Here is a 15,749-nt window from a genome sequence, read left to right as displayed (position 1 = left end):
CACAGTGCTCCACGGCCCCTGTCGTCAGAGTCCTCCATGATACCTTTCATTACAATTCTACATGACCACTGTCATCACAATGCCCCATGACACCTGTCATCACAATTCGCCATGGCACTTGTCATCACAAAGCTCCATGAACCATGTCATCACAATGTTCATGGACACTTGTCATCACAATGCTCCATGACAACTTACATCACAATGCTCCTTGACCCCTGTCATTTCATTGCTCCATGGCCTATGCATTCACAATGCTCCATGGCCCCTGTAATCACATTGCTCCATGATCCCTTTCATCACAATGCTCCAAGACCGCTGTCATCACAATGCCCCATGACGCCTATCATCATAATGCTCCAAGGCCCCTCTCATCACAGTGCTCCATGATCCCTCTCATCACAATGTTCCATGACACTAGTCATCACAGTGCTCCATGACCCCTGTCATCACAATATTCACTGCCCATGTAATCACAATGCTCCTGGTCCCCTGTAATCACAATGCTCCATACCCTTTTCATCACAATGCTCCAGAACTCTTGTCATCATAATGCTGCATGCCCGTGTCATCACAGTGCTCCATGTCCACTTTCATCACAATGCTCCTTGACCCCTGTCATCACAATGCTCCATGGCCTATGTATTCACAATGCTCCATGGCCCCTGTAATCACATTGCTCCATGATCCTTTTCATCACAATGCTCTATGACCACTGTCATCACAATGCCACATGACACCTGTCATCACAATGCTCTATAGCCCCTGTCAGCACAATGTTCCATGACAGGTATCATCACAATGATACAAGACTGCTGTCATCAGAATGTTCCCTGCTCTTGTCATCTCAATGCTCCCTGGCCCCTGTTATCACAATGCTCCATGTCCATATCATCACAATGCTCCATTACACATGTCATCGTAGTGATCCATGACCCCTTTCATCACAATGCTGCATGACACCTGTCATCACAATGCTCCATAGCCCTTGTCATCACAATGCTCCATTAGCCCTGTCATCACAATGTTCCATGACTCTTGTCATCAAAATGCCTCATGATCCATTTAATCACAATGCTCCATGACTCCTTTCATCACATCCTCCATGATACTTGTCATTACACTGCCCCATGACCTTTTTCAGAACAATGCTCCATGATACCAGTCATCACAATGCTCCATGACCATTGTCGTCACAATGCTCCATGCCCCATTCAACACAATGCCCCATGACACCTGTCATCACAATTCGCCATCGCACTTGTCATCACAATGCTCCATGAACCCTGTCATCACAATGTTCCATGACAGTTGTCATCACAATGTTCCATGACCCTGTAATCACAATGCTCCATGCCCTTGTCATCACAATGCTCCAGAACTCTTGTCATCATAATGATGAATGCTCGTGTCATCACAAAGCTCCATGATACTTGTCATCACAATGTTCCATTGCCTTGTCATTACAATACTCCATGGCTCCTGTCATCACAGTGCTCCATGATACCTTTTATCACAATTCTAGATGACCACTGTCATCACAATGCCCCAAGACACATGTCATCACAATTCGCCATGGCCCTTGCCATCACAATGCTCCATGACCCGTGTCATCACAATGGTCCCGGACACTTGTCATCACAATGATCCATGACCACTTACATCACAATGCTCCTTGACTCCTGTCATCACAATGCTCCATAGCCTATGCATTCGCAATGCTACATGGTCCCTGTAATCACATTGCTCCATGATCCATTTCATCACAATGCTCTATGACCACTGTCATTACAATGCCACATTATACCTGTCATCACAATGCTCCATGGCCCCTGTCAGCACAATGTTCCATGACAGATGTCATCACTATCCTCCATGGTCCCTGTAATCACAATGCTCCATTCCCTTGTCAACGCAATGCTCCAGAACTCTTGTCATCATAATGCTCCATGCCCGTCTCATCACAATTCTCCATGACACTTTTCATTAAAATGCTCCATGGCCTTTATCATCACAATGCTCCATGGCCCCTGTTATCACATTGATCCATTGTACCTTTCATCACAATGCTAGATAACCTCTGTCATCACAATGCCCGATGACACCTGTCATCAGAATTGGCCATGGCCCTTGTCATCACAATGCTCCATGCCCTTGTCAACGCAATGCTCCAGAACTCTTGGCATCATAATGCTCCATGCCCGTCTCATCACAATGCTCCATGACACTTGTCATCAAAATGCTCCATGGCCTTTGTCATCACAATGCTCCATGGCCCCTGTTATCACAGTGCTCCATGTTACCTTTCCTCATAATTCTCGATGACCACTGTCACCACAATGCCCCATGACACCTGTCATCACAATTCGCCATGGCCCTTGTCATCACAATGCTCCATGATCCATGTCATCACAATGTTCCTGGACACTTATCATCACAATGAACTATGACCACATTCATCACAATGCTCCATGACCCCTGTCATCACACTGCTCCATGGACTATGCATTCAAAATGCTCCATGGCCCCTGTAATCACATTGCTCCATGATCCCTTTCATCACAATGTTCTATGACCACTCTCATCACAATACCCCATGACGCCTATCATCATAATGCTCCAAGGCCCCTCTCATCACAATGCTCCATGAACCCTGTCATCACAATGTTCCATGACACTTGTCATCACAGTGCTCCATGAACACCTGTCATCACAATATTCACTGCCCATGTAATCACAATGCTCCTGGTCCCCTGTAATCACAGTGCTCCATACCCTTTTCATCACAATGCTCCAGAACTCTTGTCATCATAATGCTCCATGCCCGTGTCATCACAATGCTTGAAGAACCTTGTCATCACAATGCTCCATGAACCGTGTCATCACAAGGTTCCAGGACCCTTGTCATCACAATGATCCATGACCCCTGTCATCTCAATGCTCCATGATCTTTGTATTCACAATGCTCCCTGGCCCCTATAATTGCGGTGATCCATGACCCCTGTCATCACAATGCTCCCTGGTATATTTCATCACAATTCTAGATGACCACTGTCATCACAGTGCTCCACGGCCCCTGTCGTCAGAGTCCTCCATGATACCTTTCATTACAATTCTACATGACCACTGTCATCACAATGCCCCATGACACCTGTCATCACAATTCGCCATGGCACTTGTCATCACAAAGCTCCATGAACCATGTCATCACAATGTTCATGGACACTTGTCATCACAATGCTCCATGACAACTTACATCACAATGCTCCTTGACCCCTGTCATTTCATTGCTCCATGGCCTATGCATTCACAATGCTCCATGGCCCCTGTAATCACATTGCTCCATGATCCCTTTCATCACAATGCTCCAAGACCGCTGTCATCACAATGCCCCATGACGCCTATCATCATAATGCTCCAAGGTCCCTCTCATCACAGTGCTCCATGATCCCTCTCATCACAATGTTCCATGACACTAGTCATCACAGTGCTCCATGACCCCTGTCATCACAATATTCACTGCCCATGTAATCACAATGCTCCTGGTCCCCTGTAATCACAATGCTCCATACCCTTTTCATCACAATGCTCCAGAACTCTTGTCATCATAATGCTGCATGCCCGTGTCATCACAGTGCTCCATGTCCACTTTCATCACAATGCTCCTTGACCCCTGTCATCACAATGCTCCATGGCCTATGTATTCACAATGCTCCATGGCCCCTGTAATCACATTGCTCCATGATCCTTTTCATCACAATGCTCTATGACCACTGTCATCACAATGCCACATGACACCTGTCATCACAATGCTCTATAGACCCTGTCAGCACAATGTTCCATGACAGGTATCATCACAATGATACAAGACTGCTGTCATCAGAATGTTCCCTGCTCTTGTCATCTCAATGCTCCCTGGCCCCTGTTATCACAATGCTCCATGTCCATATCATCACAATGCTCCATTACACATGTCATCGTAGTGATCCATGACCCCTTTCATCACAATGCTGCATGACACCTGTCATCACAATGCTCCATAGCCCTTGTCATCACAATGCTCCATTAGCCCTGTCATCACAATGTTCCATGACTCTTGTCATCAAAATGCCTCATGATCCATTTAATCACAATGCTCCATGACTCCTTTCATCACATCCTCCATGATACTTGTCATTACACTGCCCCATGACCTTTTTCAGAACAATGCTCCATGATACCAGTCATCACAATGCTCCATGACCATTGTCGTCACAATGCTCCATGCCCCTTTCAACACAATGCTCCATGACAACTGTCATCACAATGCTCCATGGTCTTTGTCATCACAATTATACATGGCCCCTGTGATCACAGTGCTCCATGACCCCTTTCATCACAATGCTCCATGACCACTGTCATCACAATGCCCCATGACCCCTGTCATCACAATGCTCCATGGCCCCTGTCATTACAATGCTCCATGACCACTGTCATCACAATGTTCCATGACAGATGTCACCACTATCCTCCATGGTCCCTGTAATCACAATGCTCCATTCCCTTGTCAACGCAATGCTCCAGAACTCTTGTCATCATAATGCTCCATGCCCGTCTCATCACAATTCTCCATGACACTTTTCATTAAAATGCTCCATGGCCTTTATCATCACAATGCTCCATGGCCCCTGTTATCACATTGATCCATTGTACCTTTCATCACAATGCTAGATAACCTCTGTCATCACAATGCCCGATGACACCTGTCATCAGAATTGGCCATGGCCCTTATCATCACAATGCTCCATGCCCTTGTCAACGCAATGCTCCAGAACTCTTGGCATCATAATGCTCCATGCCCGTCTCATCACAATGCTCCATGACACTTGTCATCAAAATGCTCCATGGCCTTTGTCATCACAATGCTCCATGGCCCCTGTTATCACAGTGCTCCATGTTACCTTTCCTCATAATTCTCGATGACCACTGTCATCACAATGCCCCATGACACCTGTCATCACAATTCGCCATGGCCCTTGTCATCACAATGCTCCATGATCCATGTCATCACAATGTTCCTGGACACTTATCATCACAATGAACTATGACCACATTCATCACAATGCTCCATGACCCCTGTCATCACACTGCTCCATGGACTATGCATTCAAAATGCTCCATGGCCCCTGTAATCACATTGCTCCATGATCCCTTTCATCACAATGTTCTATGACCACTCTCATCACGATACCCCATGACGCCTATCATCATAATGCTCCAAGGCCCCTCTCATCACAATGCTCCATGAACCCTGTCATCACAATGTTCCATGACACTTGTCATCACAGTGCTCCATGAACCCCTGTCATCACAATATTCACTGCCCATGTAATCACAATGCTCCTGGTCCCCTGTAATCACAGTGCTCCATGCCCTTTTCATCACAATGCTCCAGAACTCTTGTCATCATAATGCTCCATGCCCGTGTCATCACAATGCTTGAAGAACCTTGTCATCACAATGCTCCATGAACCGTGTCATCACAAGGTTCCAGGACCCTTGTCATCACAATGATCCATGACCCCTGTCATCTCAATGCTCCATGATCTTTGTATTCACAATGCTCCCTGGCCCCTATAATTGTGGTGATCCATGACCCCTGTCATCACAATGCTCCCTGGTATATTTCATCACAATTCTAGATGACCACTGTCATCACAGTGCTCCACGGCCCCTGTCGTCAGAGTCCTCCATGATACCGTTCATTACAATTCTACATGACCACTGTCATCACAATGCCGCATGACACCTGTCATCACAATTCGCCATGGCACTTGTCATCACAATGCTCCATGAACCATGTCATCACAATGTTCATGGACAATAGTCATGACAATGCTCCATGACAACTTACATCACAATGCTCCTTGACCCCTGTCATTTCATTGCTCCATGGCCTATGCATTCACAATGCTCCATGGTCCCTGTAATCACAATGCTCCATACCCTTGTCATCGCAATGCTCCAGATCACTTCTCATCATAATGCTCCATGCCCGTGTCATCACAATGCTCCATGGCCCCTGTCATCACAGTGCTCCGTGATACCTTTCATCATAATGATAGATGACCACTGTCATCACAATGCTCCATGACACCTGTCATCAGAATTGGCCATGGCCCTTGTCATCACAATGCTCCAGGACACTTGTCTTCACAATGTTCCATGGCGCATTTCATCACAATGCTCCATGACCACTTTCATCAAATTGCTCCATGATGCCTGTCATCACAATGCTCCATGGCCTTTGTCATCAAAATTCTACATGGCCCCTGTAATAACAGTGCTTCAGGACAACTTTTATCACAATGCTCCATGACCACTCTCATCACAATGCCAGATAAGACCTTTCATGACAATGCTCCATGGCCCTTGTCATCACAATATTCTATGACTTCTGTCATCACAATGCTCCATGCCCCTGTCATCACAATGCCCCATCACCCCTGCTATTACAATGCTCCATGACCCCTGTCGTCGCAATGCTCTGAAACCCTTGTCATCACAATATTCCATGATCCGTGTAATCACGATGATCCATGAACCATTTCTGTACAATGCTCCAGTACCCCTTTCATTAAAATGCTCCATGGCACTTGTCATCAGAATGCTCCAGGAACCCTTCCATCACAATAATCCATGACCCGTTTCCTCACAATTCTCCAGGACCGCTTTCATCACAATGCTCCATTCCCTTGTCATCTCAATGCTTCATGGCCCCTGTCATCAAAATGATCCATGCCCTCGTCATCAAAATGCTCCAGAACTCTTGTCATCACTATGCTCCATGCCCATGTCATCAAAATGCTGCATGGCCCCTGTCATCACAATGCTGCATGACCCCTGTCATCACAATGCTCCATGCCCGTATCATCACAATGCTCCATTACCCATGTCATCGTAGTGATCCATGACCCCTTTCATCACAATGCTGCATGACACCTGTCATCACAATGCTCCGTGGTCTTTGTCATCACAATGCTCCATGACCACTGTCATCACCATGCCCCATGACCCCATTCATCACAATGCTCCATAGCCCTTGTCATCACAATGCTCCATTAGCCCTGTCATCACAATGTTCCATGACTCTTGTCATCAAAATGCCTCATGATCCATTTAATCACAATGCTCCATGACTCCTTTCATCACATCCTCCATGATACTTGTCATTACACTGCCCCATGACCTCTTTCAGAACAATGCTCCATGATACCAGTCATCACAATGCTCCATGACCATTGTCGTCACAATGCTCCATGCCCCTTTCAACACAATGCTCCATGACAACTGTCATCACAATGCTCCATGGTCTTTGTCATCACAATTATACATGGCCCCTGTGATCACAGTGCTCCATGACCCCTTTCATCACAATGCTCCATGACCACTGTCATCACAATGCCCCATGACCCCTGTCATCACAATGCTCCATGGCCCCTGTCATTACAATGCTCCATGACCACTGTCATCACAATGTTCCATGATCGCTGTAATCACGACTCATGACACCTTTCCTCAGAAGGCTCCAGTACGCCTGTCATCACAATGCTCCAATGACCGTCTCATCACAATGCTCCATGATCCCTGTCAGCACAACGTTCCATGACAATTGTCATCACAATGCTCCATGACACCTGTCATCACAATGTTGCCTGCCCATGTCATCAAAATGCTCCATGTCCCCTGTAATCACAATGTTCCATTACACCTGTCTTCACAATGTTCCCTGCCCATGTCATCACAATGCTCCATTACCAATGTAATCAAAATGTTCGCCTGCCCTTGTCATCAAAATGCTCCATGGCCCCTTTAATCACAATGCTCCATGAACCCTGTCATCACAATGTTCCATGACAGTTGTCATCACAATGCTCCATGACCCTGTAATCACAATGCTCCATGCCCTTGTCATCACAATGCTCCAGAACTCTTGTCATCATAATGATGAATGCTCGTGTCATCACAAAGCTCCATGATACTTGTCATCACAATGTTCCATGGCCTTGTCATTACAATACTCCATGGCCCCTGTCATCACAGTGCTCCATGATACCTTTTATCACAATTCTAGATGACCACTGTCATCACAATGCCCCAAGACACATGTCATCACAATTCGCCATGGCCCTTGCCATCACAATGCTCCATGACCCGTGTCATCACAATGGTCCAGGACACTTTTCATCACAATGATCCATGACCCCTGTCATCACACTGCTCCATGGCCTATGCATTCAAAATGCTCCATGGCCCCTGTAATCACATTGCTCCATGATCCCTTTCATCACGATGTTCTATGACCACTCTCATCACAATACCCCATGACGCCTATCATCATAATGCTCCAAGGCCCCTCTCATCACAATGCTCCATGAACCCTGTCATCACAATGTTCCATGACACTTGTCATCACAGTGCTCCATGAACCCCTGTCATCACAATATTCACTGCCCATGTAATCACAATGCTCCTGGTCCCCTGTAATCACAATGCTCCATACCCTTTTCATCACAATGCTCCAGAACTCTTGTCATCATAATGCTGCATGCCCGTGTCATCACAGTGCTCCATGTCCACTTTCATCACAATGCTCCTTGACCCCTGTCATCACAATGCTCCATGGCCTATGTATTCACAATGCTCCATGGCCCCTGTAATCACATTGCTCCATGATCCTTTTCATCACAATGCTCTATGACCACTGTCATCACAATGCCACATGACACCTGTCATCACATTGCTCTATAGCCCCTGTCAGCACAATGTTCCATGACAGGTATCATCACAATGATACAAGACTGCTGTCATCAGAATGTTCCCTGCTCTTGTCATCTCAATGCTCCCTGGCCCCTGTTATCACAATGCTCCATGTCCATATCATCACAATGCTCCATTACACATGTCATCGTAGTGATCCATGACCCCTTTCATCACAATGCTGCATGACACCTGTCATCACAATGCTCCATAGCCCTTGTCATCACAATGCTCCATTAGCCCTGTCATCACAATGTTCCATGACTCTTGTCATCAAAATGCCTCATGATCCATTTAATCACAATGCTCCATGACTCCTTTCATCACATCTTCCATGATACTTGTCATTACACTGCCCCATGACCTTTTTCAGAACAATGCTCCATGATACCAGTCATCACAATGCTCCATGACCATTGTCGTCACAATGCTCCATGCCCCTTTCAAAACAATGCCCCATGACACCTGTCATCACAATTCGCCATCGCACTTGTCATCACAATGCTCCATGAACCCTGTCATCACAATGTTCCATGACAGTTGTCATCACAATGCTCCATGACCCTGTAATCACAATGCTCCATGCCCTTGTCATCACAATGCTCCAGAACTCTTGTCATCATAATGATGAATGCTCGTGTCATCACAAAGCTCCATGATACTTGTCATCACAATGTTCCATTGCCTTGTCATTACAATACTCCATGGCCCCTGTCATCACAGTGCTCCATGATACCTTTTATCACAATTCTAGATGACCACTGTCATCACAATGCCCCAAGACACATGTCATCACAATTCGCCATGGCCCTTGCCATCACAATGCTCCATGACCCGTGTCATCACAATGGTCCAGGACACTTGTCATCACAATGATCCATGACCACTTACATCACAATGCTCCTTGACTCCTGTCATCACAATGCTCCATAGCCTATGCATTCGCAATGCTACATGGTCCCTGTAATCACATTGCTCCATGATCCATTTCATCACAATGCTCTATGACCACTGTCATTACAATGCCACATTATACCTGTCATCACAATGCTCCATGGCCCCTGTCAGCACAATGTTCCATGACAGATGTCATCACTATCCTCCATGGTCCCTGTAATCACAATGCTCCATTCCCTTGTCAACGCAATGCTCCAGAACTCTTGTCATCATAATGCTCCATGCCCGTCTCATCACAATTCTCCATGACACTTTTCATTAAAATGCTCCATGGCCTTTATCATCACAATGCTCCATGGCCCCTGTTATCACATTGATCCATTGTACCTTTCATCACAATGCTAGATAACCTCTGTCATCACAATGCCCGATGACACCTGTCATCAGAATTGGCCATGGCCCTTGTCATCACAATGCTCCATGCCCTTGTCAACGCAATGCTCCAGAACTCTTGGCATCATAATGCTCCATGCCCGTCTCATCACAATGCTCCATGACACTTGTCATCAAAATGCTCCATGGCCTTTGTCATCACAATGCTCCATGGCCCCTGTTATCACAGTGCTCCATGTTACCTTTCCTCATAATTCTCGATGACCACTGTCATCACAATGCCCCATGACACCTGTCATCACAATTCGCCATGGCCCTTGTCATCACAATGCTCCATGATCCATGTCATCACAATGTTCCTGGACACTTATCATCACAATGAACTATGACCACATTCATCACAATGCTCCATGACCCCTGTCATCACACTGCTCCATGGACTATGCATTCAAAATGCTCCATGGCCCCTGTAATCACATTGCTCCATGATCCCTTTCATCACAATGTTCTATGACCACTCTCATCACGATACCCCATGACGCCTATCATCATAATGCTCCAAGGCCCCTCTCATCACAATGCTCCATGAACCCTGTCATCACAATGTTCCATGACACTTGTCATCACAGTGCTCCATGAACCCCTGTCATCACAATATTCACTGCCCATGTAATCACAATGCTCCTGGTCCCCTGTAATCACAGTGCTCCATACCCTTTTCATCACAATGCTCCAGAACTCTTGTCATCATAATGCTCCATGCCCGTGTCATCACAATGCTTGAAGACCCTTGTCATCACAATGCTCCATGAACCGTGTCATCACAAGGTTCCAGGACCCTTGTCATCACAATGATCCATGACCCCTGTCATCTCAATGCTCCATGATCTTTGTATTCACAATGCTCCCTGGCCCCTATAATTGCGGTGATCCATGACCCCTGTCATCACAATGCTCCCTGGTATATTTCATCACAATTCTAGATGACCACTGTCATCACAGTGCTCCACGGCCCCTGTTATCAGAGTCCTCCCTGATACCTTTAATCACAATTCTATATGACCGCTCTCATCACAATTCCACATGACACCTGTCATCACAATGCTCCATGAACCATGTCATCACAATGTTCATGGACAAGATTCATCACAATGCTCCATGACAACTTACATCACAATGCTCCTTGACCCCTGTCATTCCATTGCTCCATGGCCTATGCATTCACAATGCTCCATGGCTCCTGTAATCACATTGCTCCATGATCCCTTTCATCACAATACTCCAAGACCGCTGTCATCACAATGCCCCATGACGCCTATCATCATAATGCTCCAAGGCCCCTCTCATCACAATGCTCCATGATCCCTGTCATCACAATGTTCCATGACACTAGTCATCACAGTGCTCCATGACCCCTGTCATCACAATATTCACTGCCCATGTAATCACAATGCTCCTGGTCCCCTGTAATCACAATGCTCCATACCCTTGTCATCACAATGCTCCAGAACTCTTGTCATCATAATGCTCCATTCCCTTGTCATCACAGTTCTCCATGACCACTTTCATCACAATGCTCTATGACCACTGTCATCACAATGCCACATGACACCTGTCATCACAATGCTCTATAGCCCCTGTCAGCACAATGTTCCATGACAGGTATCATCACAATGATCCATGACTGCTGTCATCACAATGTTCCCTGCCCTTGTCATTCTCAATGCTCCCTGGCTCCTGTCATCACAATGCTCCATGCTCATATCATCACAATGCTCCATTACCCATGTCATCGATGTGATCCATGACCCCTTTCATCACAATGCTCCATGACCCCAGTCATCACAATGCTCCATAGCCCTTGTCATCACAATGCTCCATTAGCCCTGTCATCACAATGTTCCATGACTCTTGTCATCAAAATGCCTCATGATCCATTTAATCACAATGCTCCATGACTCCTTTCATCACATCCTCCATGATACTTGTCATTACACTGCCCCATGACCTTTTTCAGAACAATGCTCCATGATACCAGTCATCACAATGCTCCATGACCATTGTCGTCACAATGCTCCATGCCCCTTTCAACACAATGCTCCATGACAACTGTCATCACAATGCTCCATGGTCTTTGTCATCACAATTATACATGGCCCCTGTGATCACAGTGCTCCATGACCCCTTTCATCACAATGCTCCATGACCACTGTCATCACAATGCCCCATGACCCCTGTCATCACAATGCTCCATGGCCCCTGTCATTACAATGCTCCATGACCACTGTCATCACAATGTTCCATGACAGATGTCACCACTATCCTCCATGGTCCCTGTAATCACAATGCTCCATTCCCTTGTCAACGCAATGCTCCAGAACTCTTGTCATCATAATGCTCCATGCCCGTCTCATCACAATTCTCCATGACACTTTTCATTAAAATGCTCCATGGTCTTTATCATCACAATGCTCCATGGCCCCTGTTATCACATTGATCCATTGTACCTTTCATCACAATGCTAGATAACCTCTGTCATCACAATGCCCGATGACACCTGTCATCAGAATTGGCCATGGCCCTTGTCATCACAATGCTCCATGCCCTTGTCACCACAATGCTCCAGAACTCTGGGCATCATAATGCTCCATGCCCGTCTCATCACAATGCTCCATGACACTTGTCATCAAAATGCTCCATGGCCTTTGTCATCACAATGCTCCATGGCCCCTGTTATCACAGTGCTCCATGTTACCTTTCATCACAATTCTAGATGACCACTGTCATCACAAGGCCCCATGACACCTGTCATCACAATTCGCCATGGCCCTTGTCATCACAATGCTCCATGATCCATGTCATCACAATGTTCCTGGACACTTATCAACACAATGAACTATGACCACATTCATCACAATGCTCCATGACCCCTGTCATCACACTGCTCCATGGCCTATGCATTCAAAATGCTCCATGGCCCCTGTAATCACATTGCTCCATGATCCCTTTCATCACAATGCTCCAAGACCGCTGTCATCACAAGGCCCCATGACGCGTATCATCATAATGCTCCAAGGCCCCTCTCATCACAATGCTCCATGAACCCTGTCATCACAATGTTCCATGACACTTGTCATCACAGTGCTCCATGAACCCCTGTCATCACAATATTCACTGCCCATGTAATCACAATGCTCCTGGTCTCCTGTAATCACAGTGCTCCATACCCTTTTCATCACAATGCTCCAGAACTCTTGTCATCATAATGCTCCATGCCCGTGTCATCACAATGCTTGAAGAACCTTGTCATCACAATGCTCCATGAACCGTGTCATCACAAGGTTCCAGGACCCTTGTCATCACAATGATCCATGACCCCTGTCATCTCAATGCTCCATGATCTTTGTATTCACAATGCTCCCTGGCCCCTATAATTGCGGTGATCCATGACCCCTGTCATCACAATGCTCCCTGGTATATTTCATCACAATTCTAGATGACCACTGTCATCACAGTGCTCCACGGCCCCTGTCGTCAGAGTCCTCCATGATACCTTTCATTACAATTCTACATGACCACTGTCATCACAATGCCCCATGACATCTGTCATCACAATTCGCCATGGCACTTGTCATCACAAAGCTCCATGAACCATGTCATCACAATGTTCATGGACACTTGTCATCACAATGCTCCATGACAACTTACATCACAATGCTCCTTGACCCCTGTCATTTCATTGCTCCATGGCCTATGCATTCACAATGCTCCATGGCCCCTGTAATCACATTGCTCCATGATCCCTTTCATCACAATGCTCCAAGACCGCTGTCATCACAATGCCCCATGACGCCTATCATCATAATGCTCCAAGGCCCCTCTCATCACAGTGCTCCATGATCCCTCTCATCACAATGTTCCATGACACTAGTCATCACAGTGCTCCATGACCCCTGTCATCACAATATTCACTGCCCATGTAATCACAATGCTCCTGGTCCCCTGTAATCACAATGCTCCATACCCTTTTCATCACAATGCTCCAGAACTCTTGTCATCATAATGCTGCATGCCTGTGTCATCACAGTGCTCCATGTCCACTTTCATCACAATGCTCCTTGACCCCTGTCATCACAATGCTCCATGGCCTATGTATTCACAATGCTCCATGGCCCCTGTAATCACATTGCTCCATGATCCTTTTCATCACAATGCTCTATGACCACTGTCATCACAATGCCACATGACACCAGTCATCACATTGCTCTATAGCCCCTGTCAGCACAATGTTCCATGACAGGTATCATCACAATGATACAAGACTGCTGTCATCAGAATGTTCCCTGCTCTTGTCATCTCAATGCTCCCTGGCCCCTGTTATCACAATGCTCCATGTCCATATCATCACAATGCTCCATTACACATGTCATCGTAGTGATCCATGACCCCTTTCATCACAATGCTGCATGACACCTGTCATCACAATGCTCCATAGCCCTTGTCATCACAATGCTCCATTAGCCCTGTCATCACAATGTTCCATGACTCTTGTCATCAAAATGCCTCATGATCCATTTAATCACAATGCTCCATGACTCCTTTCATCACATCCTCCATGATACTTGTCATTACACTGCCCCATGACCTTTTTCAGAACAATGCTCCATGATACCAGTCATCACAATGCTCCATGACCATTGTCGTCACAATGCTCCATGCCCCTTTCAACACAATGCCCCATGACACTTGTCATCACAATTCGCCATCGCACTTGTCATCACAATGCTCCATGAACACTGTCATCACAATGTTCCATGACAGTTGTCATCACAATGCTCCATGACCCTGTAATCACAATGCTCCATGCCCTTGTCATCACAATGCTCCAGAACTCTTGTCATCATAATGATGAATGCTCGTGTCATCACAAAGCTCCATGATACTTGTCATCACAATGTTCCATTGCCTTGTCATTACAATACTCCATGGCCCCTGTCATCACAGTGCTCCATGATACCTTTTATCACAATTCTAGATGACCACTGTCATCACAATGCCCCAAGACACATGTCATAACAATTCGCCATGGCCCTTGCCATCACAATGCTCCATGACCCGTGTCATCACAATGGTCCAGGACACTTGTCATCACAATGATCCATGACCACTTACATCACAATGCTCCTTGACTCCTGTCATCACAATGCTCCATAGCCTATGCATTCGCAATGCTACATGGTCCCTGTAATCACATTGCTCCATGATCCATTTCATCACAATGCTCTATGACCACTGTCATTACAATGCCACATTATACCTGTCATCACAATGCTCCATGGCCCCTGTCAGCACAATGTTCCATGACAGATGTCATCACTATCCTCCATGGTCCCTGTAATCACAATGCTCCATTCCCTTGTCAACGCAATGCTCCAGAACTCTTGTCATCATAATGCTCCATGCCCGTCTCATCACAATTCTCCATGACACTTTTCATTAAAATGCTCCATGGCCTTTATCATCACAATGCTCCATGGCCCCTGTTATCACATTGATCCATTGTACCTTTCATCACAATGCTAGATAACCTCTGTCATCACAATGCCCGATGACCCCTGTCATCAGAATTGGCCATGGCCCTTGTCATCACAATGCTCCAT

General features: G+C 46.1%; 1 long non-coding RNA gene across 1 annotated transcript in view; it reads right to left on the bottom strand.

The window, feature by feature from the left end:
• Positions 1 to 1,275: 1,275 nt before the first annotated feature.
• LOC309621381 overlaps positions 1,276 to 15,749 on the bottom strand; it is a 161,838-nt gene continuing 147,364 nt past the window's right edge. The window contains exon 3 of the long non-coding RNA XR_014239978.1: positions 1,276 to 1,335. This is a non-coding gene — a long non-coding RNA (uncharacterized lncRNA). The remainder of the gene's footprint in view (positions 1,336 to 15,749) is intronic.

The sequence above is a fragment of the Balaenoptera borealis genome (assembly GCF_965194805.1).
Source record: "Balaenoptera borealis genome assembly, contig: HAP1_SCAFFOLD_371, whole genome shotgun sequence".
Taxonomy (NCBI): domain Eukaryota; kingdom Metazoa; phylum Chordata; class Mammalia; order Artiodactyla; family Balaenopteridae; genus Balaenoptera; species Balaenoptera borealis.
The sequence above is the reverse complement of the archived record's forward strand: the minus strand, read 5'-3'. Positions and strand labels throughout refer to the sequence as shown.